A 9,809-nucleotide genomic window follows, 5' to 3' on the forward strand; every position below is an offset into this window, starting at 1 on the left:
AAAGGGAACAGCAAATTATATGTTCTCTTTCTGACAAACTGGTATCTGAGTATCTGAGTTGAGTTTTTTGGTAAGTATCATAAAATAACAAATTACGAGTATGTCTCTAAATTGAGACAGTGGAAAAATAAGAAAGAGTGTAATAGTTATTTGGTAAAAATAACAACTTAAAAAAATGCATTAGCCATTTTTGAGAAAATCAGCAACTGAATCATATTTTTTCCTTCTGATTTTACTAATGTCTCTTTGACATTCCTCAATGTAAAGGAAGATACATTAAAAATGTAACTAGTTTAAAAATGATCTTGTATTTCTGGCGTATCTTTTTTAAGTAGCTCTTTCATTCAATCAAAGATACACTACAATTATGATGTTTTCTTTCCGCATTTTTTATCATCTTTCAAGCAGGTTACAAAGTGTGAAGTTGCCCATTTTTTAAAGCTTTCTATGTGGATTTCCTTTATCTATTTTTATGTACATTTACTAGCCAGGTTTCTCTTCATCTCTGCAGTCTTATAAATGGCACAGGATGGGTGTTTATAATATTGATGATTATGTCTAAGGCATATATTTTTGTACTTGGGTGTATATAGGAAAAAAATTGTAATGTATCATCTTACAGATAACCACATCCTGACTATTTGGATAGGGAGATGTAAAAATAAATCCTGAGTTTAAATACACACATTTAATGGTTTAAAGTCATGCTTGTAGCCAGTTAACCAAAGGCTAAGTTCCTAAATATGGCATTTGGTACACTAATGAAAACAAACACCCTGGCACCTGCCACACAAAAGACATTTGATTAACTAGTTGAAACTTGATTGCTACAAAATTAGAAACAGAGGAAATTATAGGGAGGGAAGGAAAAGACTGGTTCAGCTTCATTTCCCTATTTGTTGATAGTGGATAAATATAGCCTATGATTTAAAAATCTACTGGGCCCCACGTATGCTCCAGATCATAGAAAACACTCAAGGATGTTCATTGTGTGAATACACCAAAATGTAGGTGTTTGCAATTTTTTTCAGTATATTAATAGTTTTTATTGAGTAATTTCTGAATAATGTTCCTCTGAATTGTGAGGAGCTTCAAAAGAGACAGTAGGCATGGGATCTGCCTTAAGAAGATTAGGTGGGTATTTCATCACTAGCCAATTGATCTATCATTTGTGTACATTTTTACTTTTTAAATAATACCACGGAATAAACAAACATCTTATATCATGTAACATCTTCACCTTTGTCTCAAAGACTTTTCACATATAAGAATTTGTTACATCTCAAAGGGACCTCCAAACTGGCTGGAGTGGTGGTGGAGGGAGCAGGGTGTGGAGGTATGAAGTTTTGTCATTCAATTTTGGGAAACAACATATGTTCTATATTCCCTTAGAACACTGAGAGTGCATATTGACCTATTAAAGGCTCTGAAAGTAGAGTAATAAAGAAACTACATTTACACGAGAATTAAATGAGAAATCTGTCCAAACAGAAAGATGTTTGCATTATGGATAATTAGCCCTGGAATGGGTCACTGTAAAAATTTTGCTATTGTAAAATTTTTTCTCAAGTGGGCTGGGGCAGAAAAAGAAAACTTTGATGATCACTGATCTAAAAAAGAAAGAACAATTTTAATGACAGGAGGTTTTAGAGTAAAAGAGGACTAAGCTGAAAAGGAGAAACAATCAGAGCCCATCTCTGTTCTAATGTACTTTTTAATAAAACTGTAAAGCTATATGCTTCCGAGGGCTGGTGTTGAAGAAAAACAAACTACTCAGGTGATCAAGGAAATTTCTCTTCCACCGTTAACTTTTTCATTAATATCTGATATAGGTATAGTCACCAAACTATTAGAAAGTCATAAAAAGCACTGAGTTTGGCAATAAATCTTGATAACTTCTGTGAATCTCTTATTTACCCTAATTTCTTGATTGGGAATATTCAAGAAATAGACTCTCGCCCACTCCTATTTTTCAGCAAAAATGAAAAATAAAGGATTTAACTAAAGTAAATGATAAATGACTTAAAAACTAACTAAGCTTTTATATTTTTATACTTTCTTTCCACTTTGGCAGAGCACGAGTAAGTGAGACATAATAGGAGATGTAAAGCGTCCCTAGTTCAGACTCTGTGATACGACCAGGTGTGCTCATCCACAACGCGGCTCACAGTCTTCTTTCTCTGACACCAGTGGTGTTCTCTAGGCAAGTGGTGAGTCAGTGTGGTCCGTGATTAAATCCACAAAACAGTAAGTTCTTCTTTGGCATACCCTGTACCCTGCCCTATAAATTATAGCCACTCAGGTCTTTTTGATAGTAGAGAAAAATTTTAGGAATAGTAGATAACAGAGTGACTATAGTTTTTATTTTCAAAGAGGGCCTAAAAGGGACAATGCTTAATACAACGCCTGTGTGGCTAGCTGTAAAAAAACACCTAGTCTGCCAGCTGTGAGATAATGGCCCTGCCTTAGCTTGGATGTATGACTTTCCTCTCTAGACCAGCAAAATGAGGTTGGTCTAACTGACCTCTAATGTGCCTCCAGCTTTTTAAAAGTCTGTTGGTGAATCTCATTCTTTTTGGGTGGAATCACAGCCCTTGTAGATAATGATAGCTGGCACAGATTTAGCTAGGAAAACCTTTCTGCTGCCCTCAAATCAGCTGGAGTCTGTGCATAAACTTGCATCCAGGTTTTGACATCAATATGCTCATCTTCAGTTAGTGGATAAGTGTCCCTGCTGGGCTGTTCATTGGTATAGTGGTCCTGAGCTAGATGTTTAAGCTGACAGACTTTTCCAATAAAGCTCACTTTATGAATTCACAGAATTTTAATTAATTTTAGTTAATTTAAAATTATTTACTCAATTTACAAATAGCACAAACCATTATGGATTTGGCTTAAGGTTGCCAAAGAAGAGCAACAGAAATACTTAATTTTACACTTAATATTACTAAAGTATGTCAAAATACACATTTATTTATGAAAAAACATTGCATCATTTTAATTCTTATTTTATCATTGGTAAAAATGTTGATGAGAACTCTAAATTGTGCATGAAAACAATTTGTAAACTCTAAGCTAATGTGAAAAATGATTATAACTGAGTTGAAGACAGGCCTTTGAAGCCAAGTCCTTCCAAGGTACATGAAGCTTCCACTCAAAAACCACTTAGGGAATCTGGGGCCATTCAGAGAGACATTCTGCAAAACTTAGGGTAAACAAGCAATGGGAAACATTACAGTTTGACATTACACTGGTGACATATATATTTCAATGAGTGAGAGTATTTGAATAGAGTGTTGAAGAAGGTTGTGACTGGTTTTCTTTGATGAGCAAAGCAACGAATTGTCTGTGACACCTGCTGCTGCAAACAGATGTAGACCAGGTGACTCAGGCCCCCTCCTTATGGGAGTTTCGGGGCCACAGCCTTTAGTGGATTTGGCCTCACAAAGAAGAGAACTGAACATGGTGGCGGTACTTAGATCTTTAGAAGTGGAGAATTAGTTTTGGATCCTTGTAAACATAAATAAGAGATTTAAAATCACTGAGGATTTGCACCTGAGTAACTAAATTACAACTTGTAGCTTTGTCACTAACATACATACATATATATATGACCTATATCATTATCACAAATACATCTGAGAACTACTTACAGTGCTTAGACATTTATTTAAACTTGTTCTTGTGAAATTTGTTATTTTTGGTAAATTTTGTGATGGCATTTTGCTTTATGTTTTGAAGAAGAAGGTACAAAGAGAGACAGAAGTGTAACATTTCCCATTTTTTAAAATTAAAATATCAGGAATGTGCTCTTTCCCATTTCTCATTGCTTTTCAATCAGTAGTAGTAAATTTTCCAAAATCACAAAGCCAGTTAGAAGAAGAGCCAGAAAAACAACTTAGATTTTCATACTCTTAGTTTCATGCTCCTTCAAGTTAACCTATTTGTAGAAGTATAAAACATTTTTCCATCTCCAAAACAAATTGCTTAAAAAGTAAAATGTTTATGGATGAGGTGTTCTTAAGCTGGCTGACACCTGCATTTGTAAAGGACTTTTCTTGAATGCTAGAAATCAGAAAGAATGAGAATTTACTAGTATACGTGTTAACTGATTTTATTCTATTTGGCACCATTTTCATTCTTTTTCAGATACTATTGCCTTCCAAAAACCTCAAAATTTTCTTGTTAAATATCAGGTTGCATGTTCAATAAAGTATTTAGTTGTTACTGTAAACTCTTTGAGAGTAAAAACTATGTCATATTCACCATTGTATCTCAGCACCCAACATAATGCTTGGCATAGAGTCATGTTATGTATTGAATGAGTGAATGAAGCAGCCTTATGTGGTTGGTTAACAGGAATGCAGGACATATATCCACATCACAGTTCATTGATGTGGAAGCAAAGGTGTAGAATAGAGAAGAGATTTGCTCAGGTTTTATGCCTGTAGTACTAAGTGATGAAGTTCATGCCAGAATCTCAGTAAAACCATGAATGTTTCATTCTAATGAAATGGATGTTTCTCATTCTGATGAAAGGTATACACATCAATATTCTCTAATAATTAACCCAGTAGAGTTTAAAATTTTCCCTTATCAGATATCAATTTGTGCTTAGTCCCTTAAGTTACTCTAAGTTTTCTTAATACTATATCACCTGGAAATAGATAAGAACTCTAGTGTATAATTGTAGACAATTCTGTAAAGTGGGTCTGTTGTTTAATTCTAATACTTAAAAATGGGAAAACCAAGCATCTTTAAAATTATGGATGGGGCAAAGTTGCACATAAATGTGGTAGAGTTGCACATAAATATGCTTCTTGGCCACTTGAAACACAAGCAATTTTATCTGGCATGAAATGATTTTCAAAGGGTGAAGTTGGATAAATACAGTTAAATATGGCATATATAAGCCTTAAGAAAGTGTGGACTCTCACCACCTCCTTTACACTTTACCCTACTTTCTCCTCATATATAATATTTAATAAAAATATTAACTTAAATTTAATTTACAATAAACTAGTGAATGTAATCAATGAAAAAAGACTCTATAAAATGTACATGAAGGGCCAAAATATGAATTTTACAATACTCAACAGGATGCATTTATTAGATATATACTGTATATCAGGCACCAGGTAAGTAGAAAATGAGTCTAACCCTCTCCTTTCCTCCAGTTACTCACAGCCTGGTGGAGGTGGAAACCCTTTAACCACTTGGCGCTGCCCATGGATTACCTCCTGCAAAAGCAGACTCTTCTGGGAACGCTTCCATTTCCATTTCCATTTCAAGTACAATTGCGTAAATAACGTTTTTTAAAAAACATTTCATAGTACTTTATTATTTTGAAATTAATTTATCTCTTTTCATCCTCACACTGGTCATGTAAGATCTATATGGAAAACATAATTCCATTTTTTAGTAGGCCAACTGAGACGAGATGAGTTAGTTTAGAACCCTGGTCTCTCTCTAACTCCTGCTACTGTATGTATACTTTCTAACACAATGAAGTGATTTAGTAGAAAGAGGTTGGACTCTAAGTTTATACAGACATGGATATGACTCCTGACTGGGCATGTTACTTAGCCTCTCTGATTTAATATCTTCATCAAGGAAAATGGAGCAAAGACTCACTCTATAGGTTTGTTATAAAGGATTAGAAATAACAGGTAAAGTGACTAGCACGAGTTGGTTACACAATAACTTACAATTATTATCCCAATAGTGCCTTTTGAAATATGGTGAGCTCTCTAAATATGTCTTATTCTGTCCTAATGCTTTTTTATTTTTATGAAAAAATTTATTTTTAAAATCCTTGTTCATTTTAAGGAAGAAAATTAGTCCTTACAGTTATGGCAGAATGAAGACCCAGGGATGCTGAGTGGAAGGTGTTGGATCCAGACCCGGGATGAGAAGTTTGGTTTCCTGACTCCGAAGCTTGCGTTCCTCCAACGGCAACACTGAATCTAGACACAATCTGTTGGTGGGTAGGGGCCACAGCAGACAGACTTTTCACAAGGAGGTTACATCAGATGATGCCTAAAGATGAGCCCCAAGATTCCGAGATATTGAATCCTCATTCGATAATATAGGAAATACTGACCGATATGGAGGCTTCCCTACGCCATTCTTATGGTCAGTATCTCTGGCACTCCTCGTTCTTTTGTCTCTTTCAATAGGAACAGATTGCTGTTGAGCCCTACTCTGTGCTTCAGGTTTGCCTAAAGTTGCACAACTACATAGTGACAGAGTTGGGGCAATATTTTGAGACTGCTTGCTTTGAGTTCTCTTCCTCTGAGACAAGCTCAATTAATCTGATTTTATTAACCAAGTGTTCAAATCATTGAATGTATTTGAACAAGAAGTTAAAATTACAGCCCTGAGGTCCCCCAACATAGTCTACTATTTATATCTCCTTCTCTGTTGCCCGTGATTCATTACATAAGAATCAGTTCAAATTCTTGAGAAATAAGGGGGAGAAAGCAAGTGTTAATCTTAAACAAAGTATTGAATGAAGCAACAGTGCAATTCACTTCTAAAGAGGATACTTAAATTTGTATGTCCAGAAGGCTTTCCTTAGAAAAGTTCTGTAAGATAGTTGCAGAGTGCTATCAAAGTAAAGAGAAGACACAAAATGTGCCTGATGTTTTTGGGGAGAACATTAAATATAATCCTACCAGTTCTATAGCTTGTATGGGCATTAAAATCACCATAAATCATTATTAAAATTATTTAATTTCTAGAAAGATACCTCAGAAACAAATAATCATACTCCTAAACCTATAGAATCTGTAACTATAATTCAAATGAACAATATTTTGCATTGCTAGACTGAATTTATTGGGTGTACACTATTTCCACGGATTAGAAGCTGAAACAAAATTTTCAATTTGTTCTTTAACAGAACACAAATGTTTCAGACTAACTCTCAACTCAATAACTTAATAGCAAGAGCACTTGAAATACTAAAGAATAGACATCTAAGTCTACTCTAAATTGTTATTAATATTATGCCTGCATATTTGAGTCTTATAAGAAGAAAAATAGGATGCTTCAACTTTTAAGAATACAGATTATAGAATTAAATTTTGCTTAATTTAGGGATGTTTCTTAAGCTCCAATTTTGACAGAAATAAAGAGAAAAATTTCTTTTCTACCTAGGTTTTTAAAAGTGGACCACTTTTGTACATTAAAAATTTTCCTAATATCAGACATCTTTGATGAAAAAAATTAATAAATTAATAAAATTAACATACACATAGAATCATTATCTTGAGTTTTCTTTCTTTTTTTTAAATGGACAATAAAATAAAAAATAATATAAATATGAAATGTTTGAGCAAACATTTAGCTCCATCTTAATTTCATATAACAAAAATACCTTCTTAGTTTCTCTACTCATTTTATAGAGGGAAATAGTTCTAAAAACATATGCAATTTTCATAAAGTCAAGATATAAGCAAAACATTTAAAAAGCATATGAAAATAAAAAATAGTTAAAAAGAACACAAAATCTTTATCTTCAACTTACCTTGTGAAAAATCAGGAGATTCTAATTTTAGAGTTCTGTCTGTGCAGTTTCTCCCAAACTCAGTCCTGATGGTAAGTTTTCTCTCTGAGTTTTTATAGTCTCAGTTATACACCCCTTACTCCAATCCCTGCGTTTGCTTTCTCTTACATCATTTATAGATTTTCCACGGAACATTTTCCCAAGCCTCTCTTCAATCTTCCTCTCTCTCTCTTATTCTCTTTTCTCTCTCTCTCTCTCTCTCTCTCTCTCTCTCTCTCTCTCTCTCTCTCTCTGTGTGTGTCTGTCTCTCCATCTCCTCCTCTCTCCCTTTTCCTCTCTTAATTTTTCTTTCTACATTTATTCTGTCTAGTGCTGTGACCATAGTATATAAGTAACAATGAGAGCTCAGGCTCTGGAAAATTTAAATATACATTTAGTATTGTGTTCAGCCTTAGATCCATCACCTCTTCCTGAAGTTCCAGTCCAGCTCTGGTAATTACAAATCCTATTTGAGAAATAAAGTGCACTAATATTTGTTAAAAATACTATGTCAAAGTAAGGGTATTTCAAAATAAGACTTAAGCAGATTAGAATCAGGAATCCAAAGTGATTTATTGGGTATATATTTTGAACCCTCAAATTAAATGATTATGTATGGAAATAGTGTATAGCTTCAGACTCAACCAGGTGCACAGCCCTATGTCAGTGAAGCTGACAGTCACTTCATAATTAACATTGCTATAGTGGGAACGCCCTCACTGACAGACCTATAAATACTGAACTGTGACATTGGACTATAAATGCACACTTTGCAATTCATTCTTATCTTGCTCTTGCTCTCCAGTATTTTAATTTTCTTTCAACCAAACTATTCCTGCCTCTGTCTGAAAATTTCCTTCATTGTTATTTCCTGCTAATCACATTTGTAAACTTACAAAAAATTGTAAAAAAAATGCATTATTAAACCCTAAAGGTAATATTTTATGTTGTTAGGTCATTATTAGCTCTTTTCATTCACCAGTAGATCCCCATTTGACAGATAAAACACTGAGGCTATATAAACCAAGTGACTTAATGAGGTCACAGAGCTAGGAAGTAGCTGGGCCAGAATTCAAATACAGATCTTCATAATTCCATATCCAGTTCTTTCCCTACTACTTCATTCTGTCTGTTTGAAAAACTAGAAAAGAGAATCCAGGTAAGATTATGTTTTACACAAATAAATTTATCCATTTTGGTTTTGCTTAAAAAGCCATTTAAAAATACTACTCACTAGTGTAGGAACAATTACATGATTAATTTGGATCTAGATGGGGAACTGACCAGAGCATACTGAATTGGTAGGACAGTAAAATGCTTCATTTTTATGAAGGGTTTCCAGGGATAACATATGTCTCAACAAGCTTGAAACTTGAGTAGCTGGCAGTGATAGTTCACAAGTCGAGATAAAAATACAGCCTAATTGTGGACCCTTGTTTAGACATTACTGCCATAAAATGATTATGTTAGCTTCAATCCACATGATGGAAAACTTGCAATATATATTTAACGGATGCATCATAATGCTACCAGAAGCCAATATTCTTGACGTACCTTCTACCCTTATTTGAAACGCCTCCCTCAGCATGCTGACAAGTGATATCTGTGGCTGATTTATTCCAGATCTGTCCCTGCTTAGACAGTCCAAAGATTCCACCCTATTTGTGGATTTTGTTGACCTAATTCAAAAGTTTGACTTAACTGTTCTGCAGCAGTAGAAATAGCAACAGTTCATTCCAGGAACATAGCCATGGTACATTTAAGATAATTATACAGACTTCAGCACATTATATATTCCTCTGTAAATTACTTATGTTATAGAGAAATTCTATTACCTTAAAAAGAATAGAAATGGGAGGTTATGAAGAAATAGAGAATAAACATCCAGCGATAGGTGGGAGAAACAAAGATGAGAAAAGGAGAAAATATTAATGAAAAAATTTCAGCTAGTATATTATTATTTAATTCCCATAACAATCTTGCCAAGGAGGTATTATTATTATTCATATATAACAGAGATATTATTATTATTCATACTATAACAGATGAGAAAACTGAAGCTCAAATATATGAAATGGGAAGCTCAAATGTTCACAGCTTAAAAGTGATGAGACCAGTAGTTGAATATTGCTCTATTTATTGGTCAGGTTTCTGGCAGGAAAGAGTTGGCACTTTCGAACTGAGTAATTGGAGAAGAATTTAATGTGGGCAGGGTATAGAGGAACCAGAAAGAACAGTGCAGTACACTGAACCAATAATA

General features: G+C 34.1%; 1 protein-coding gene across 1 annotated transcript in view; it reads right to left on the reverse strand.

The window, feature by feature from the left end:
- The window catches only part of OSTN (osteocrin), a 36,987-nt gene extending 29,316 nt beyond the window's left edge, over positions 1 to 7,671 (reverse strand). Inside the window, exons 1-2 of the mRNA XM_017672189.3 lie at positions 7,532 to 7,671; positions 5,849 to 5,977 (exon numbers count right to left, since the gene is read on the reverse strand). The gene's annotated coding sequence lies outside the window, so the exon portion shown is untranslated. The remainder of the gene's footprint in view (positions 1 to 5,848; positions 5,978 to 7,531) is intronic.
- Between the last annotated feature and the right edge of the window lie 2,138 nt (positions 7,672 to 9,809).

Source organism: Manis javanica, chromosome 3 (genome assembly GCF_040802235.1).
Source record: "Manis javanica isolate MJ-LG chromosome 3, MJ_LKY, whole genome shotgun sequence".
NCBI classification, from domain to species: Eukaryota; Metazoa; Chordata; class Mammalia; order Pholidota; family Manidae; genus Manis; species Manis javanica.